Below are 19,548 nucleotides of genomic sequence, written 5' to 3' on the forward strand. Positions count from 1 at the left end.
TGAATCAAGAAAAAGCAGTGAATACAAAAGCTTGTGAAAAAAAAAAGAAAAAGAAAAATAGCGAAAAAAAAAAGAAAAAGAAAAAGCAAGCAGAAAAAGCCAATAGCTCTTTAAACCAAGAGGCAAGAGCAAAAAGCCAATAGCCCTTAAAACCAAAAGGCAAGGGTAATAAAAAGGATCCAAGGCTTTGAGCATCAGTGGATAGGAGGGCCTAAAGGAATAAAATCCTGGCCTAAGCGGCTAAACCAAACTGTCCCTAACCATGTGCTTGTGGCGTGAAGGTGTCAAGTGAAAACTTGAGACTGAGCGGTTAAAGTCAAGGTCCAAAGCAAAAACAGAGTGTGCTTAAGAACCCTGGACACCTCTCATTGGGGACTTTAGCAAAGCTGAGTCAAAATCTGAAAAGGTTCACCCAGTTATGTATCTGTGGCATTTATGTATCCAGTGGTAATATTGGAAAACGAAGTGCTTAGGGCCACAGCCAAGACCCATAAAGTAGTTGTGTTCAAGAATTAACATATTGAACTAGGAGAATCAATAACACTATCTGAATTCTAAGCTCCTATAGATGCCAATCATTCTGAACCTCAATGGATAAAGTGAGATGCCAAAACTATTCAAGAGGCAAAAAGCTACAAGTCCCGCTAATCTGATTGGAGCTAAGTTTCATTGATATTTTGGAATTTATAGTATATTCTCTTCTTTTTATCCTATTTGATTTTCAGTTGCTTGGGGACAAGCAACAATTTAAGTTTGGTGTTGTGATGAGCGGATAATTTATACGCTTTTTAGCATTGTTTTTACATAGTTTTCAGTATAATTTAATTAGTTTTTAGTATATTTTTATTATTTTTTAATTAAAATTTACATTTATGGACTTTACTATGAGTTTGTGTGTTTTTCTGTGATTTCAGGTATTTTCTGGCTAAAATTGAGGGACTTGAGCAAAAATTAGATTCAGAGGTTGAAGAAGGACTGCAGATGCTGTTGGATTCTGACCTCCCTGCACTCAAAGTGGATTTTCTGGAGCTACAGAACTCCAAATGGCGCACTCTTAAGTTCTTTGGAAAGTAGACATCCAGAGATTTCCAGAAATATATAATAGTTCATACTTTGCCCGAGTTTAGATGATGCAAACTGGCATTCAACGCCAGTTCCATGCTGCATTCTGGAGTTAAACGCCAGAAACAGGTTGTAAAGTGGAGTTAAACACCAAAAACAGGTTACAAACTGGCGTTCAACTCCAAGAGAAGCCTCTACACGTGTAAAGCTCAATGCTCAGTCTAAGCACACACCAAGTGGGCCCCGAAAGTGGATTTCTGCATCATTTACTTATCTCTTTAAACCCTAGTAACTAGTTTAGTATAAATAGGACTTTTTACTATTGTATTTACATCTTTGGATATCTTTTTTATCTTTAGTTTCATCTTTAGATCATGTTTGGGGGATGGCCTCTCGGCCATGCCTGAACCTTCATCACTTATGTATTTTCAACGGTAGAGTTTCTACACTCCATAGATTAAGGTGTGGAGCTCTGCTGTTCCTCATGAATTAATACAAAGTACTACTATTTTTCTATTCAATTCATACTTATTCCTATTCTAAGATATCCATTCGCACCCAAGAACATGATGAATGTGATGATTATGTGATGCTCATCATCATTCTCACCTATGAATACGTGCCTGACAAACACTTCCGTTCTACATGCAAACAAGCTAGAATGAGTATCTCTTAGATATCTAATATAGAGGACCGAGTCCGAGATATTAGAATCTTCGTGGTATAAGTTAGAACCCATGGATGGCCATTCTTGAGATCCGGAAAGTCTAAACCTTGTCTGTGGTATTCCGAGTAGGATCTGGGAAGGGATGGCTGTGACGAGCTTCAAACTCGCGAGTGCTGGGCGTAGTGACAGACGCAAAAGGATAGTAAATCCTATTCCAGTATGATCGAGAACCGCCAGATGATTAGCCATGCAGTGACAACGCATTGGACCATTTTCACAGAGAGGATGGGATGTAGCCATTGACAACGGTGATGCCCTACATAAAGCTTGCCTTGGAAAGGGGGTAGGAATGGTTGGATGAAGACAGCAGGAAAGCAGAGGTTCGGAGGAACAAAAGCATCTCTGCACACTTATCTGAAATTCTCACCAATGAATTACATAAGTATCTCTATCCTAGTTTATGTTTTATTTATCTTTTGATTATTAAAACTCTATATCCATTTGAATCTGCCTGACTGAGATTTACAAGGTGACCACAGCTTGCTTCAAGCTGACAATCTCCGTGGGATCGACCGTTACTCGCGTAAGGTTTATTACTTGGACGACGCAGTGCACTTGCTGGTCAGCTGTGCGAAGTTGTGACAAAGAATTAAGATTATGAACGTGCGTATAAAGCTTTCAGTGCCGTTACCAAGGAATGGAACCGTCACAATTTCTGCGCACCACTCTCCTTTTAAGATCTCTTTGTTCAATTTACTGCATAATTCAAGAATTTGTGTTTTTCTTTACTGAATTTCATCTTCAATTCTCTTTAAATTGTCTTCTAGATTGGATCAAGGAAGGTAGTGTGATCTAGACTTAGTTTTCTAGTCTCTTGACCCCTGAGATCTTGCATTTCCATTTAGTTTATCTGCTAAATGCTTCTACAAGCAAATTTACCTTTCTGTTTGAGATCTATTTCAATTCAAATTATCTTATGCTCTTTTACTTGTTGCAATTTACTCTTCTTTGTTTAGATACTGCAATCCCAGCTCCCTAAGCCCTTTAATATTCAAGCAATTTACATTTTTTGCACTCTAACTTTCTGCAATTTACATTTCTTGCACTCTAAGTTTCTGCCATTTACTTTACTTGTTCTTTAAGATTCAGCACTTCTACTTTCTGTTCTCTTTGATTTACTGTAATTCTCCCTTCTCCCTTTACAATTCATGCAATTTAGCTTCTGTCAATTACAAATCACTCTAATCAACTCTTGTTTGCTTGACTAAATCAACCACTAAACTAAAATTGCTCAATCCTTCAATCCCTGTGGGATCGACTTCACTCACGTGAGTTATTATTACTTGATGCGACCCGGTACACTTGCCGGTGAGTTAGGTATTGGAATTCGTTTCCAACCCATCAAGTTTTTGACACCGTTGCCGGGGATTGATTAGGTTGACAATGATTAAGTGAGGTGGTGATCTAGATTAAGCATTTTTTTTTGTTTTCAGCTAACACATTAACTGTTTGAATTTTTGCCTAAGCTAACCAAAACTTCACTCTAGCAAGAGATTGAAGTGTTACTGGTTTTCTAGTTCTGTGTGTTTCTTGTGTTTTGCTTGCTGAGTATACGACAGAAGCAATTTTCTTCTATTGATCTTTCAAGCCTATTAACTGTTTGACACATTGTGTCAACTAACCCTCTAACCACATTTTGGCATGAGTATATTCAATCTTCATTTGGACTGATTGTGATTGTGCAGATCATGGAGGAGAACCCAACAAATCCTAGTTATTGTGGTAGTAGTGTCCTTACCCTAGATGACAATGTAACCCATGAATTGAAGCATTCGCTCATCACCATGAACGAAGTTGCTCAATGGCTTGAAGCCTTCCCACAAGGAAGCATCACCGGATGGGAGGATCTAGTGAGTGAATTTCTGGCCAAGTTGAAACCACCCCAGGAAATTGGTAAGCTAGAGGCAGAAATGTAACCATTCACACAAGAGAAGGGTGTGATGGAAATTGAAGGTGTAAGTGCAATCATGGCCCAAAACAAGCAGATACACCAATAACTTCAGCAACAAATGGAGCTAATGGTCAGAAAAATCAATGAGCTGCAAACTGCTGTAGTAAATGCACACAACCTACCTCAAAACTCACATAGTTAGAATCAATCTGAAAAAGGTTTTGGAGCAATTAACTATGAGCAACAAAGTCCTGAGCGATTACACTCTCCAAACAGTACATCAAGCCTGTTCCAACACAAGTCTCAGGATGAGGTGTACAACCCACCCTGGAGGACTCATTCCAACTGGAGGAGTGAGCACCAAAATCAAGGACCAAGGGACCTCAATTACAACAACCGCAGCTTCACAAACCAGCACAAACACCACCTTACCAACTACAACCACTACACACAACCACAACACACATACTTCCAACTCTATCACACCTCATAATTCTCCCAAAACAACTTTCATCAACTATCCCATTTGACGCAACCACAACCGAATCCAAACCTCCATAGAATCTGTAGTCTAGAGATAAGGATGGAGAAATTCATGAAAATTCAAGAAATGGCAATACAAGATCAGGAAGCAGCAAGGAAAGATCAAGTCAAAACAAGTAGAGACTAAGAAGCCTCAATCAGAAAATTTGAGAGGCAAATGGAACAAATGGCTAAACACATTACAGAAATGGGTGAGAAAAGGATAAATATCCTCCCCAGAGCCACTGAAAACAACCCGAAAGATGATGAAAAAACTGTTAGGAGGGAGAAATGGAAAGCAATCATAGAGGAAAGTGAGAGGGCTATGGAAAAAGAAACAATCATCCAAGAAAAGCACCACAGAGAAGTTCCACAAGAAGAAACAGAGGAAAGGAAGCCCACAACAAGAGGAGAAAATCAAAGGCAACAGAATTTTCAACTTCCATGATCAAATAATGGAGGATGTCAAGGTAATGACAATAAAGAAGCGCTTGTTGGGAGGCAACCCAACCTGAGGTAGTTTTCTTTCCATAGCTATGTCAATAAAAAGGCTAAGTAGCTTTATCTATATCGCAAGGAGCTAAGTTTGGTGTTGCACACCAAAACAATTTAAGGGAGAATGAAGAATGCTAAGTTTGGTGTTCCACCAAAAATCTCATTTAAAAACACATTCTCACCTTCTGCATAAAGGGTTTCTAGCTCCAAGCAATCAGAGAAACTACTTAACCAATGTCTGTTTTCTAGTTTTTAGTCTTATTGCCTTTAGCAAAGAAAAAGAGTTTCACATATGGTTAATTTGATGCATGAGAACCATTGGCAAGGTACTAAGTTTGGTGTTCCCACACCAAAGTAAGTTCAAAAGCCCAGAAATAATTCATGCATGCTAACCACTTCTTCTTTCAAGTGCTTGGAGAACAAGCAACTTTCAATATCATTGCAGAGGTTTATCCAAGTTTTTGGAAGGATTAAGCATCATCAACCAAAGAGATAAAGAGGAATGTGAAGACCAGCAATGATGATGATGAGGAGTAAAGCAAGTAAACTCCAAAAAGTTGTATTGTTAAGTGATTATTTTGCATCAGACACTGCTATGATTGAAAGTGATATTGTACCCCTGTCTGTCTGGCTGTCTAGTATAGTTTCTCTGTAATTCAATAATTGAGATGCTTGATTATTCACAACCCTATACTCTCCAACCTTGCTTGCACTCAATGTCTCAAAAAGGCATCACATGACAGTTCTTTGAAAAGAAGGATTGAAGAATTAAACAGTTTTGAGGCAATCAAAAGATTAGGAGAAGTGGTGGTTCTAGTTGTATGATTATGCATTGAGGTTGCATGCTTATGAAAACTTGCATGGGAGCTCATAGGCAGGACATGGAGTTCAAAGAAGTATTGTGGAGATTCTCAAACATTTATTGATCCAAGAAGTAGCAAACAAAAGAAAATAAAGAAAATACAAAAACAAAAGAGCATGGCCCAAGGTTCTGAGCATCAATTACTAGGCAAAAAAGAAGAAAGAAACAAGAACTCAAAGAGTTATTAAATTATCCTAGTAAATGGTTGTTTTCAAATTGTGTCAAAGAGAGAGGCTTGAGCAAGTAAATCCTTAGGGGTGCTTTAACACCTAATACCTTAAAACCAACTGGTTTAGGAGTATTGATTGAAAGCTTATTTAAAGATCCGCTTTGAGAGATGACACTTAGAGTCAAGCCCAAAACACAGAAATCATAAGCTGCTTCAAGGTGATTACCTATAGAGAGATCTCCATGATATCATTTGGATAAAAGTCTTAGGACCTAAGACTTCCAAGATGTAGGGACTAGTAAGCACTGAAGCCCTTGCATGAGCATATAATTTAGAGTTCACCCCACTGTCACTTAATCACTTCACTCACAGGATATTACAAGTTATTCTTCAATCCACTTCTATTGAAAGAACCTTTGGACATAAATCTCTTCTCTTGCTTGGGGACAAGCAAGATTTAAGTTTGGTGTTGTGATGACAAGTCATCATATGCTAGCTTTGCAAGCATTTTTTCACTTGTTTCATTAGCTTTTATGCACTTTCTTGCATTGTAAGTTAGTAATTTGGAGTGGAATTGCATGGTTTATTTGAATCAATCAACGACCCTTTAATTAGCATAAGATCATGAGGTTTAAGCTTGAATTAATTGATTTTTAAATGAATTTTAAACCTTGTGAATTTGGTGATACTTTGATTGGTTGTTTTGATTACTTGTAGGGGAAGAACAGAAAAAAAATGAGAAAAGCGTGGCCTAGGGAGAGTGCTCAAAGGAAGAGAAGCGTGGCCCAAAGGAAAAAAAGCGTGGCTCAAAACAAGGAGCAAGAGCATAAAGCTCTTGCCAAGAGCTTAGAGCTCTTGTGGAGAGCTTTACTTCAAAAATCAAAGGCCAAGCAAGGAGCAAGAGCACAAAGCTCTTGCCAAGAGCCTAGAGCTCTTGCCAAGAGCCTAATCAAGCGCTACAAGGAATAAGGAAGCAAGGCAAACTCAAAGCTCAGCTCTTACCAAGAGCTTTGCCAAGAGCTTTTTCGGGCTTTCTTTGAAGAAAATCAAGGAAGAAAAGCTCACCAATGCACTCACCAAGGTTTGAACTCAAGACCAAAGGGGGAGAGTGTAGCACTACCTTACAAGGAAAACAAGCCAAAATTGGCTTGTTTTCACTCCAGGAGATTCGAACCCAAGGCATGAGGGAAGGTTGAAGCGCTACTTTGCAAGAGAAACAAGCCAAAATTGGCTTGCTTTCACTCACCAAGAATCGAACCGGGCACTTCAAGGAAGCAAGACATTAGGCGCTACTTGGTTTTAGGAGAAAATGGCCAACATTAGCTCTCCCTGGGTGTCGAACCTTGGAAGGAAGAGAACCAAGACTCGGCTCTTGGTAACACCCGAGCTTTGCCCTGGGAGCATGCCATGGGCCAAAAATCCATCAAAAATCAAATTTAATTCATCTCTTCACCAAATTTTAGAGCCCACCCAAATTCTTAGATCCAAATTAGGAAGTATATAAATAGGTGTTAGTAAAGTGAAACGAGGGACTTTTACTTTTTACTTTTTTGAATTTTGATTGGAGAACTTTTTCATTTTAGCTTCTTTTTGGAGTTTTCATTTTTCTAAAAACTTTGGCTTGACTTGGGAAGGAGAATTGAGTTCTCTTCCTCTGGGATTTCTTGTTTTCTTTTCTGCAAAGCTTTGTTTGAGTCTTAAGTATGAAGAATTGAGGAAATTCTGTCTCACTCTCCTCTTACGATCTCTTTGTTCAATTTACTGCATAATTCAAGAATTTGTGTTCTTCTTTACTGAATTTCATCCTCAATTCTCTTTAAATTGTCTTCTAGATTGGATCAAGGAAGGTAGTGAGATCTAGACATAGTTTTATAGTCTGTTGACCCCTGAGATCTTGCATTTCCATTTAGTTTATCTGCTAAATGCTTCTATAAGCAAATTTACCTTTCTGTTTGAGATTGATGAGCGGATAATTTATACGCTTTTTGGCATTGTTTTTAGTATGTTTTTAGTAGAATCTAGTTACTTTTAGGGATGTTTTCATTAGTTTTTATGTTAAATTCATATTTCTGGACTTTACTATGAGTTTGTGTGTTTTTCTGTGATTTTAGGTTTTTTTCTGGCTGAAATTGAGGGACTTGAGCAAAAATTAGATTCAGAGGTTGAAGAAGGACTACTGATGCTGTTGGATTCAGAGGTACAGAACTCAAAATGGCGCGCTTTCAATTGCGTTGGAAAGTAGACATCCAGGGCTTTCCAGCAATATATAATAGTCCATACTTTGGCAAAGAATAGACGACGCAAACAGGCGTTCAACGCCAGCTCTCTGCCCAATTCTAGCGTCCAGCGCCAGAAAAGGATCCAAAACCAGAGTTGAACGCCCAAACTGGCACAAATGCTGGCGTTCAGCTCCAAGAAGGACCTCTACACGTGCAACACTCAAGCTCAGTCCAAGCACACACCAAGTGGGCCCCGGAAGTAGATTTATGCATCAATTACTTATTTCTGTAAACCCTAGTGACTAGTTTATTATAAATAGGACCTTTTACTATTGTATTAGACATCTTTGGACGCCTGGTTCTTAGATCAGAGGGGCTGGCCATTCGGCCATGCCTAGACCTTTCACTTATGTATATTTAACGGTAGAGTTTCTACACTCCATAGATTAAGGTGTGGAGCTCTGCTGTTCCTCAAAGATTAATGCAAAGTACTACTATTCTCTATTCAATTCATCTTATTTCGCTTCTAAGATATTCATTCACACTTCAACCTGAATGTGATGAACGTGACAATCATCATCATTCCCCATGAACGCGTGCCTGACAACCACTTCCGTTCTACTTTCGATTGAATGAGTGTCTCTTAGATCTCTTAACCAGAATCTTCGTGGAATAAGCTAGATTGATGGCGGCATTCAAGAGAATCCGGAAAGTCTAAACCTTGTCTATGGTATTCCGAGTAGGATTCAGTGATTGAATGACTGTGACGAGCTTCAAACTCGCGATTGCTGGGCGTAGTGACAGACGCAAAAGGATAGTAAATCCTATTCCAGTATGATCGAGAACCGACAGATGAATAGCCGTGCCGTGACAGGGTGCGTTGACCATGTTCACTGAGAGGATAGGATGTAACCATTGACAAGGGTGATGCCTCTAGACGATTAGTCGTGCCGTGACAGGGCATTTGGATCATTTTCCCGAGAGAAGACCGAAAGTAGCCATTGACAATGGTGATACATTACATAAAGCCAGCCATGGAAAGGAGTAAGACTGATTGGATGAAGATAGCAGGAAAGCAGAGGTTCAGAGGAACAAAAGCATCTCTATTCGCTTATCTGAAATTCTCACCAATGATTTTCATAAGTATTTCTATCACTAGTTTATTAATTATTTTTGAAAACCCCATTACTATTTTATATCCGCCTGACTGAGATTTACAAGGTGACCATAGCTTGCTTCATACCAACAATCTCCGTGGGATTTGACCCTTACTCACGTAAGGTATTACTTGGACGACCCAGTGCACTTGCTGGTTAGTTGTGCGAAGTTGTAAACCATGGTATTGGCATCATGTTTTTTTGGCGCCATTACCAGGGAAAGAAAGAGCGATGAATTTTACATAATCAAAGTGTAATCACAATTTCTGCGCACCAAGTTTTTGGCGCCGTTGCCGGGGATTGTTCGAGTTTGGACAACTGACGGTTCATCTTGTTGCTTAGATTAGGTAATTTTCTTTTTGTTTTATTTTCAAAAATTTTTCAAAATCTTTCAAAAATTTCTCCTTTGTTTTCTAAAAATTTCAAAAAAAAAAAATTTGTTTTCAAAAATATATTTTTCTTCAAAATTTTTAAGAATGAATTCTAGTGTTTCATATAACATGTTTTAGCTTGGCTGGCTATTAAGCCATGTCTAACTCCCAGGATTTTGATTGAGGACTATGAATTCATTGCTTCCTTTTTCCCAACTATTTTCGAAAAAAATTAAAAGAAAATACAAAAAAATTTTAGAAAATCATAAAAAAATCAAAAATATTTTTTTGTGTTCTTGTTTGAGTCTTGAGTCATGTTATAAGTTTGGTGTCAATTGCATGTGCATCTTGCATTTTTCGAAAAAATCATGCATTCATAGTGTTCTTCATGATCTTCAAGTTGTTCTTGGTAAAGTCTTCTTGTTTGATCTTTGCATTTGAATGTTTTGTGTCTCTTCTTGTTTTTCATATGCATTCTTGAATTCTTAGTGCCTAAGCATTAAAGAATTCTAAGTTTGGTGTCTTGCATGTTTTCTTTGCATTAAAAATTTTTCAAAAATGTGTTCTTGATGTTCATCATGATCTTCATAGTGTTCTTGGTGTTCATCTTGATATTCATAGCATTCTTGCATGCATTCATTGTTTTGATCTAAAAATCTCATGCATTGCATCATTTTCTTGTTTTTCTCTCTCTTCATTAAAAATTCAAAAATCAAAAAAACATCTTTCCCTTTTTCTCTCTCATAAATTCGAAAATTAGATTTGACTTTTTCAAAAATTTTTAAAATCTAGTTGTTTTTATGAGTCAAATCAAATTTTCAATTTAAAAATCTTATCTTTTTCAAAATCTTTTTCAAAAATCAAATCTTTTTCATTTTTCTTAGTTATTTTCGAAAATTATAAAAATAATTTTCAAAAATCTTTTTCTTATTTTTATATCAAATTTTCGAAAATAACATCACCAATTAATGTTTTGATTCAAAAATTTCAAGTTTGTTACTTAATTGTTAAGAAAGTTTCAAACTTTAAGTTCTAGAGTCATATCTTGTGATTTCTTGTGAATCAAGTCATTAATTGTGATTTTTAAAAATCAAATCTTTTTCAAAAACTAATTTCAATCATATCTTTTCAAAAATATCTTCTTATCTTACCTTTTTTAAAAAAAAAAACTTAATTTCAAAATATCTTCTCTAACTTCCCAACTCCTTATCTTTTCAAAATTTGTTTCAACCAACTAACTAACTTTTTGTTTGTTTCTCATCTTTTTCAAAACTACCTAACTAACTCTCTCTCTCTAATTTTCGAAAATATCTCCCCCCTTTTTCAAAATTTCCTTTTAATTAACTAATTATTTCAATTTTTAAATCCTAATTTTCGGAAATTACTAACCTTTTTCAAAAACTATTTTCAAAAATCACTAACTCTTTTTAAAAAATTATTTTCGAAATTTTCCCTCTCTCATCTTATTCTATTTATTTATTCATCTACTAACATCTCTCCCTCACCCACCAAAAATCCGAACCCTCTCTCTCTCTTTCTAAGTTCAGATTTTTCTCTTCTTCTTTTCTTCTACTAACAATAAGGAACCTCTTTACTGTGACATAGAGGATTCCTCTTCTTTTCTTGTTCTCTTCTTTTTCTTATAAGCAGGGACAAGGAAAAAGGCATTCTTGTTGAAGCTGATCCAGAACCTGAAAGGACTCTGAAGAGGAAACTAAGAGAAGCTAAATTACAACAATCCAGAGACAACCTTATTGAAAATTTCGAACAAGTAAAGGAGATGGCAGCCGAACCCAACAACAATAATGCAAGGAGGATGCTTGGTGACTTTACTGCACCTAATTCCAATTTACATGGAAGAAGCATCTCCATTCCTGCCATTGGAGCAAACAACTTTGAGCTGAAACCTCAATTAGTTTCTCTGATGCAGCAGAACTGCAAGTTTCATGGACTTCCATCTGAAGATCCTTTTCAGTTCTTAAATGAATTCTTGCAGATCTGTGATACTGTTAAGACTAATGGAGTAGATCCTGAAGTCTACAGGCTCATGCTTTTCCCATTTGCTGTAAGAGACAGAGCTAGAATCTGGTTGGACTCTCAACCCAGAGACAGCCTGAACTCTTGGGATAAGCTGGTCATGGCTTTCTTAGCCAAGTTCTTTCCTCCTCAAAAGCTGAGCAAGCTTAGAGTGGATGTTCAAACCTTCAAACAGAAAGAAGGTGAATCCCTCTATGAAGCTTGGGAAAGATACAAGCAGCTGACCAAAAAGTGTCCTTCTGACATGCTTTCAGAATGGACCATCCTGGATATATTCTATGATGGTTTATCTGAACTATCAAAGATGTCATTGGATACTTCTGCAGGTGGATCCATTCACCTAAAGAAAATGCCTGCAGAAGCTCAAGAACTCATTGACATGGTTGCTAATAACCAGTTCATGTACACTTCTGAGAGGAATCCTGTGTGTAATGGGACGCCTACGAAGAAGGGAGTTCTTTAAGTTGATACTCTGAATGCCATATTGGCTCAGAACAAAATATTGACTCAGCAAGTCAATATGATTTCTCAGAGTCTGAATGGAATGCAAGCCGCATCCAACAGTACTCAAGAGGCTTCTTATGCAGAAGAAGCTTATGATCCTGAGAACCCTGCAATAGCAGAGGTGAATTACTTAGGTGAACCTTATGGAAACACCTATAACTCATCATGGAGAAATCATCCAAATTTCTCATGGAAGGATCAAAAGCCTCAACAAGGCTTTAATAATGGTGGAAGAAACAGGTTTAACAATAATAAACCTTTTCCATCATCCACTCAGCAACAGACAGAGAACTTTGAACAAAATACTTCTAATTTAGCAAATTTAGTCTCTGATCTATCTAAGGCCACTGTGAGTTTCATGAATGAAACAAGGTCTTCCATTAGAAATTTGGAAGCACAAGTGGGCCAGCTGAGTAAAAGGATCACTGAAATCCCTCCTAGTACTCTCCCAAGCAATACAGAAGAGAATCTAAAAGGAGAGTGCAAGGCCATTGACATAAGCACCATGGCCGAACCTGTAAGGGAAGGAGAGGACGTGAATCTCAAGGAGGAAGACCTCCTGGGACGTCCAGTGATCAATAAGGAGTTTCCCTCTGAGGAACCAAAGGACTCTGAGGCTCATCTAGAGACCATAGAGATTCCATTGAACCTCCTTATGCCATTCATGAGCTATGATGAGTATTCCTCTTCTGAAGAGAATGAGGATGTTACTAAAGAGCAAACTGCCAAGTTTCTTGGTGCAATCATGAAGCTGAATGCCAAATTATTTGGTATTGAAACTTGGGAAGATGCCTCCCTTGTTCACCAATGAACTAAGTGATCTGGATCAACTGACATTGCCTCAGAAGAGACAGGATCCTGGAAAGTTCATAATACCTTGTACCATAGGCACAATGATCTTTAAGGCTCTCTGTGACCTTGGTTCAGGAATAAACCTCATGCCCCTCTCTGTAATAGAGAAACTGGGAATCTATGGGGTGCAAGCTGCTAAAACCTCATTAGAGATGGCAGACAATTCAAGAAAATAGGCTTATGGACAAGTAGAGGACGTGTTAGTAAAGGTTGAAGGCCTTTACATCCCTGCTGATTTCATAGTCCTAGATACTGGAAAGGAAGAGGATGAATCCATCATCCTAGGAAGACCTTTCCTAGCCACAGCAAGAGCTGTGATTGATGTGGACAGAGGAGAATTAATCCTTCAATTGAATGAGGACAACCTTGTGTTTACAACTCAAGGATCTCTCTCTGCATCCATGGAGATGAAGCATAAAAAGCTTCTCTCAAAGCAGAGTCAAACAAAGCCCCCACAGTCAAACTCTAAGTTTGGCGTTGGGAGGTCACAACCAAACTCTAAGTTTGGTGTTGAACTCCCATATCCAAACTCTAAGTTTGGTGTTGGAGAGTCTCAACAAAGCTCTGAACATCTGTGAGGCTCCATGAGAGCCCACTGTTAAGCTACTGACATTAAAGAAGCGCTTGTTGGGAGGTAGCCTAATTTTTATTTATCTAACAATATTTTTCTTAGTTATATGTCTTTATAGGTTCATGATCATGTGGAGTCACAAAATAAATATAGAAATTGAAAACGGAATCAAAAACAGCAGAAGAAAAATCACACCCTGGAGGAAGCATCTGCCTGGCGTTCAACGCCAGAACAGAGCATGGTTTTGGCGCTGAACGCCCAAAATGGGCAGTGTCTGGGCGCTGAACGCCCAAAATGGGCATCATCTGGGTGCTGAACGCCAGAAATGCACCTTGGAGAGGAGCTGGCGCTGAACGCCCAGAACAAGCATGGTTCTGGCGTTCAACGCCAGAAATGGCCAGTAAATGGGCGTTGAACGCCCAAAATGGGCACCAACCTGGCGCTGAACGCCCAGAGTTGTGTGCAAGGGCATTTTACATGCCTAATTTGGTGCAAGGTTGTAATTCCTTGAACACCTCAGGATCTGTGGACCCCACAGGATCATCTCAGGATCTGTGGACCCCACAGGATCATCTCAGGATCTGTAGACCCCACAGGATCCCCACCTACCTCCACTCAGTTCTTCTCACCTCTCTTTCACACAATCCCATAAACACTCTTCCCCAAAACCCTTCACCAATCACCTCAATCCCTGTTCCTCATCACCTCTTCACCACTCACATCCATCCACTCTTCCCCATAAACCTACCTCATAAACTCCACCTACCTTCAAAATTCAAAATCAATTTCCCACCCAAACCCACCCTACATGGCCGAAACTTAACCCCCTCCCTCCCCTATATAAAGCCTTCAATTCTTCCTCATTTTCACACAACACAACCCTCTCTTCTCTTCTTGGCCGAAACACAACCCCTTCTCCCTCTCCTCCATTTTTTTTTCTTCTTCTTCATCTATTATTTCTTCTCTTGCTCGAGGGCGAGCAAAATTCTAAGTTTGGTGTGGTAAAAGCATAAGCTTTTTGTTTTTCCATTACCATTGATGGAACCTAAGACCAGAGAATCCTCTAGAAAGGGGAAAGGGAAGACAAAAGCTTCCACATCCGAGTCATGGGAGATGGAAAGATTCATCTCCAAAGCTCATCAAGACCACTTCTATGATGTTGTGGCCAAGAAGAAGGTGATCCCTGAGGTCCATTTCAAACTCAAAAGAAATGAGTATCCGGAGATCCGACATGAAATTCAAAGAAGAGGTTGGGAAGTTCTAACAAATCCCATCCAACAAGTCGACATCCAAATGGTTCAAGAGTTCTATGCCAATGCATGGATCACCAAGAACCATGATCAAAGTAAGAACCCGAATCCAAAGAACTATGTTACAATGGTTCGGGGGAAATACTTAGATTTTAGTCCGGAAAATATGAGGTTGGCGTTCAACTTGCCAAATATGGAAGAGAACGCACGCCCCTACACAAGGAGAGTCAACTTTGATCAAAGGTTGGACCAAGTCCTCATGGACATATGTGTAGAAGGAGCTCAATGGAAGATTGACTCCAAAGGAAAACCGGTTCAACTAAGAAGACTGGACCTTAAGCCTGTAGCTAGAGGATGGTTGGAGTTCATTCAATGCTCAATCATTCCCACTAGCAACCGGTCTGAAGTTACTATAGACCGGGCCATCATGATCCATAGCATCATGATTGGAGAAGAGGTGGAAGTTCATGAGATTATACCTCAAGAACTCTACAAGGTGGCTGACAAGTCCTCCACTATGGCAAGGTTAGCCTTTCCTCACCTCATTTGAAACCTATGCAATTCGGCTGGGATTGACATAGAGGGAGATATCCTCATTAAAGAGGACAAGCCCATCACTAAGAAAAAGATGGAGCAAGCAAGAGAGCCCATTCATGGAGCTCAAGAGGCGTATGAAGCTCATCACCATGAGATCCCGGAGATGCCTCAAATGCACTTTCCTCCACAAAACTATTGGGAGCAAATCAACACCTCCCTAGAAGAATTGAGTTTCAATATGGGACAACTAAGGGTGGAACATCAAGAGCACTCCATCATCCTTCATGAAATAAGAGAAGATCAAAAAGCAATGAGGGAGGAGCAACAAAGACAAGGAAGAGACATAGAAGAGCTCAAGGACATCATTGGTTCCTCAAGAAGGAAACGCCACCATCACTAAGGTGGATTCATTCCTTGTTCTTATTTCTTCTATTTTTCGTTTTCTATGTTATGTGCTTATCCATGTTTGTGTCTTCATTACATGATCATTAGTAGTTAGTAACTATGTCTTAAAGTTATGAATGTCCTATGAATCCATCACCTCTCTTAAATGAAAAATGTTTTAATTCAAGAGAACAAGAAGTACTTGAGTTTCGAATTTATCCTTGAACTTAGTTTAATTATATTGATGTGGTGACAATGCTTCTTGTTTTCTGAATGTATGCTTGAACAGTGCATATGTCTTTTGAAGTTGTTGTTTAAGAATATTAAATATGTTGGCTCTTGAAAGAATGATGACTAGGAGACATGTTATTTGATAATCTGAAAAATCATAAAAATGATTCTTGAAGCAAGAAAAAGCAGCAAAGAACAAAGCTTGCAGAAAAAAAAATAGGCGAAAAAAAATAAAAAGAAAAAGAAAAAGCAAGCAGAAAAAGCCAAAAGCTCTTAAAACCAAGAGGCAAGAGCAAAAAGCCAATAACCCTTAAAACCAAAAGGCAAGGGTAAATAAAAAGGATCCCAAGGCTTTGAGCATCAGTGGATAGGAGGGCCTAAAGGAATACAATCCTGGCCTAAGCGGCTAAACCGAGCTGTCCCTAACCATGTGCTTGTGGCGTATAGGTGTAAAGTGAAAACTTGAGACTGAGCGGTTAAAGTCAAGGTCCAAAGCAAAAAAAAAGAGTGTGCTTAAGAACCCTGGACACCTCTAATTGGGGACTTTAGCAAAGCTGAGTCACAATCTGAAAAGGTTCACCCAATTATGTGTCTGTGGCATTTATGTATTGACGAATGGATTTTTGACGGTTTAGAATTCACAAATGAATTCTCGTTGCAAGTATAGTTTCTAAACCAAGCAATAATCCTTTCATACAAAAGATTGTTTGTCACAAGTAATAAACCCCTAAATTTATAAACCGAAGTATTGGAACCTCGGGTCGTTCTCCCTAGGAATTGTAATGAAGTGTCTTGTTATTGGTTGTGAATTATATTTGGGGTTTTTAAGCTTTTGAACAAGAAATATAAATGGCAAAGAAAATAAACTAACAACTAACAAAGCTCTTGACAAGATATGAGAACTAGAAGTCCTATCCTAGTTATCCTTCTCAATTGTGATGAGAATTGTTCATTGCTACCACTTAGTTAACCCTTACTAAAGAAAGGAAAGTCAAGTGGATGAATTGACTTGAGCCACAAGTCCTAGCCAACTCCCAAGGAAAGACTAGCTTTAGTGCACTCCAAACCAATTAGCAATCTCTCCAATTATCAATCAACAAAGGAATTAGATAACTCAAGTGTCACTAATTACTCTACCTAGGCCAAGAGGAACAAAATCTAACTAATAGCTATAAGAGACATTTCATCAAAAACATAGAGTGCAATACAAGTGAACACATAAATTTGCAAGAATTAAAGAGAGATCTAACTACAAAGGCAAGAGGTCCACAATAGAAAACTAAATCAATCATGAAACAACAAAGAACTTACCAATTGCATTGAAGGAGAAATGTAGATCTACAAAAGAGAATTCACAAACTACAAACAAAGGAATTACATTAGAAGAAGAATCCTACAAGTGCAATAGAGGAGAGGAACGAAAATTAGAAGAGAGAATAAGAAGAAATAGATCTAGATCTAAGAACTAATCTAATCCTAATCCTAGAGAGAAGAGAGAGTTTCTCTCTCTAGAAACTAACTACAAAGCTAAACTAAACTAATTGATAACTAACACATGTTTCCCTCTTCACTCCTTGGGTTAAATAGCATCAGAAATGAGTTGGATTGGGCCCACAAGGCTTCAGAATTCGCTGGCCACGTTTTGCTTTAAGTGAACCAGGTGGCAGCAACGGCGCGTGCACGTACTATGCGCGTACGCGTCATCATGAGCGGTTCAACCATAGCAAATCTTATATCGTTTTGAAGCCCCGGATGTTAGCTTTCCAACCCAATTGGAACCGCATCATTTGGACCTCTTTAGCTCAAGTTATGGCCGATTAAGTGCGAAGAGGTCGGCTTGACAGCTTTCCGGTTCTTCCATTTCTTCATGAGTTCTCCAACTTTTCATGCTTTCTTTCTTCATTCCCTTGATCCAATCTTTGCCTCCTAAACCTTAAATCACTTAACAAACATATCAAGGCATCTAATAGAATCAAGGTGAATTAAATTTAGCTATTTTGAGTCCTAAAAAGCATGTTTTCACATTCAAGCACAATTAAAGGAGAATATACAAAACCATGCTATTTCTTGAATAAATATGGGTAAAAGGTGATAAAATCCCCCAAAATCAATACAAAACAAACCGTCAAATTGGGGTTTGTCAACCTCCCCACACTTAAACCAAGCATGTCCTCATGCTTAAACCAAGAATGAAGTAAGGGTATGGCATTTATTCAATGGAAACTAACTAAATGCAATCTACCTATATGCAACTATCTAAATGAATGCAAGTGCTTGGTCAAAATAAATCAATTCCCAAGAAACATATATGCACAAGGGCTAAGGACTAGCAATTCTAATCCACAATTGAATTGAGTTATTAAATATTTTCACAAACTTGCATGAAGAATGATGATCATAGGTGAAAACATGTAATTGAGCATCGAACCCTCACCGGATGTGTTTGCACTCTATTCGCTCAAGTGTTTAGGGTTGATTCACTCAATTCTCCTCTATTTCATGCTTTCCAAGATTTGTTTTTCTTCTAACAATCAACATTTATTTCATGCATGCATACAAGTATCATGAGGTCTTTTCATTGGTTGTAATGGGGCTAGGGTCAAGGTAGGATGCATATTTGGTCAAGTGAGCTTGAAATTTGAATCTTTGATAAGCTTAAACTTCCCACCTAACCTATGACATCCTATACAATTAAGTTCTAATCTAACTACCCATTTTTCACCTTTTCACATACTCATGCATTTTCTTTTCATTTCACAACTCATATGCATTGATCTTATTGAGCTTTACCTTGGGGCATTTTGTCCCCCTTTTTATTTCTTTCTTTTTCGTTTTCTTTCTTTTTCCATTTTTTTCTATACTTTTCATATATTTTTTTTTGTTTTTCTCATTTTTTCTTTCTTTCAAACTGTATACAAGAGTACCAATGCATAAGGTCTATACATTTAATCAATACATGAGCATGTACCCAATTCCCAATATTTACAATAATAATACAAAACTACCCTTTTATTCACCCAATGTCCCAAGGTTCCCACACTTGAATGATACACACACTCTAGCCTAAGCTAATCAAAGATCCAAATAAGGACATTTATTGTTTTTCGCTTTAAGGCTTGTAATGTGCTAAATTAAGAACAAGTGGGTTAATCGTAGGCTCAAATTTGGCTAACAATGGAAGATAAAAGGTAGGCTATTTGGGTAAGTGAGCTAAATGAAATGATGGCCTCAATCACATAAATGCATGAATACACAAAATAATGGACATAAAGAATCAAACAAATCAAAGATTACAATCATAGAAAGAGAATAATGCACACAAGAAGGAAAAATAAGTGGTTATAAGATGTAACCACACCATTAGGCTCAAATCTCACTTGCTTTTGTTCTTAGCTCAAAAATCATGTTCCACAATATATATATATATATATATATATATATATATATATATATATAATTCAAGCAAGTTCTATGAAAAGTTTTCACTCAAATCAATTGACATGCCCTATAGATAGAAATCTTGAAAAATTCTCATTATTTTGACTAAGCTTATTGTGTATGCATATGCAAAAATAAGAAAATGCAAGTAAAAATCCTAAAATCCTAGAATGAAATGCAAAAGTATTGGAGTTAGAAATTTGTCACCCAAGATTGCCGATTGGTCGGACGACCTCCCCACACTTAAAAGTTTGCACCGTCCTCGGTGC

The 19,548-nt window shown here is 38.0% G+C and overlaps 1 non-coding gene across 1 annotated transcript; it reads right to left on the reverse strand.

Moving 5' to 3' along the window:
• Positions 1–11,654: 11,654 nt before the first annotated feature.
• Positions 11,655–11,762, reverse strand: LOC112752907 (small nucleolar RNA R71). Its single transcript, XR_003177315.1, has one exon. It is a non-coding gene; the product is annotated as a small nucleolar RNA R71 (small nucleolar RNA).
• Positions 11,763–19,548: the final 7,786 nt, after the last annotated feature.

This window comes from Arachis hypogaea, chromosome 15 (assembly GCF_003086295.3).
Source record: "Arachis hypogaea cultivar Tifrunner chromosome 15, arahy.Tifrunner.gnm2.J5K5, whole genome shotgun sequence".
Classification (NCBI taxonomy): Eukaryota; Viridiplantae; Streptophyta; class Magnoliopsida; order Fabales; family Fabaceae; genus Arachis; species Arachis hypogaea.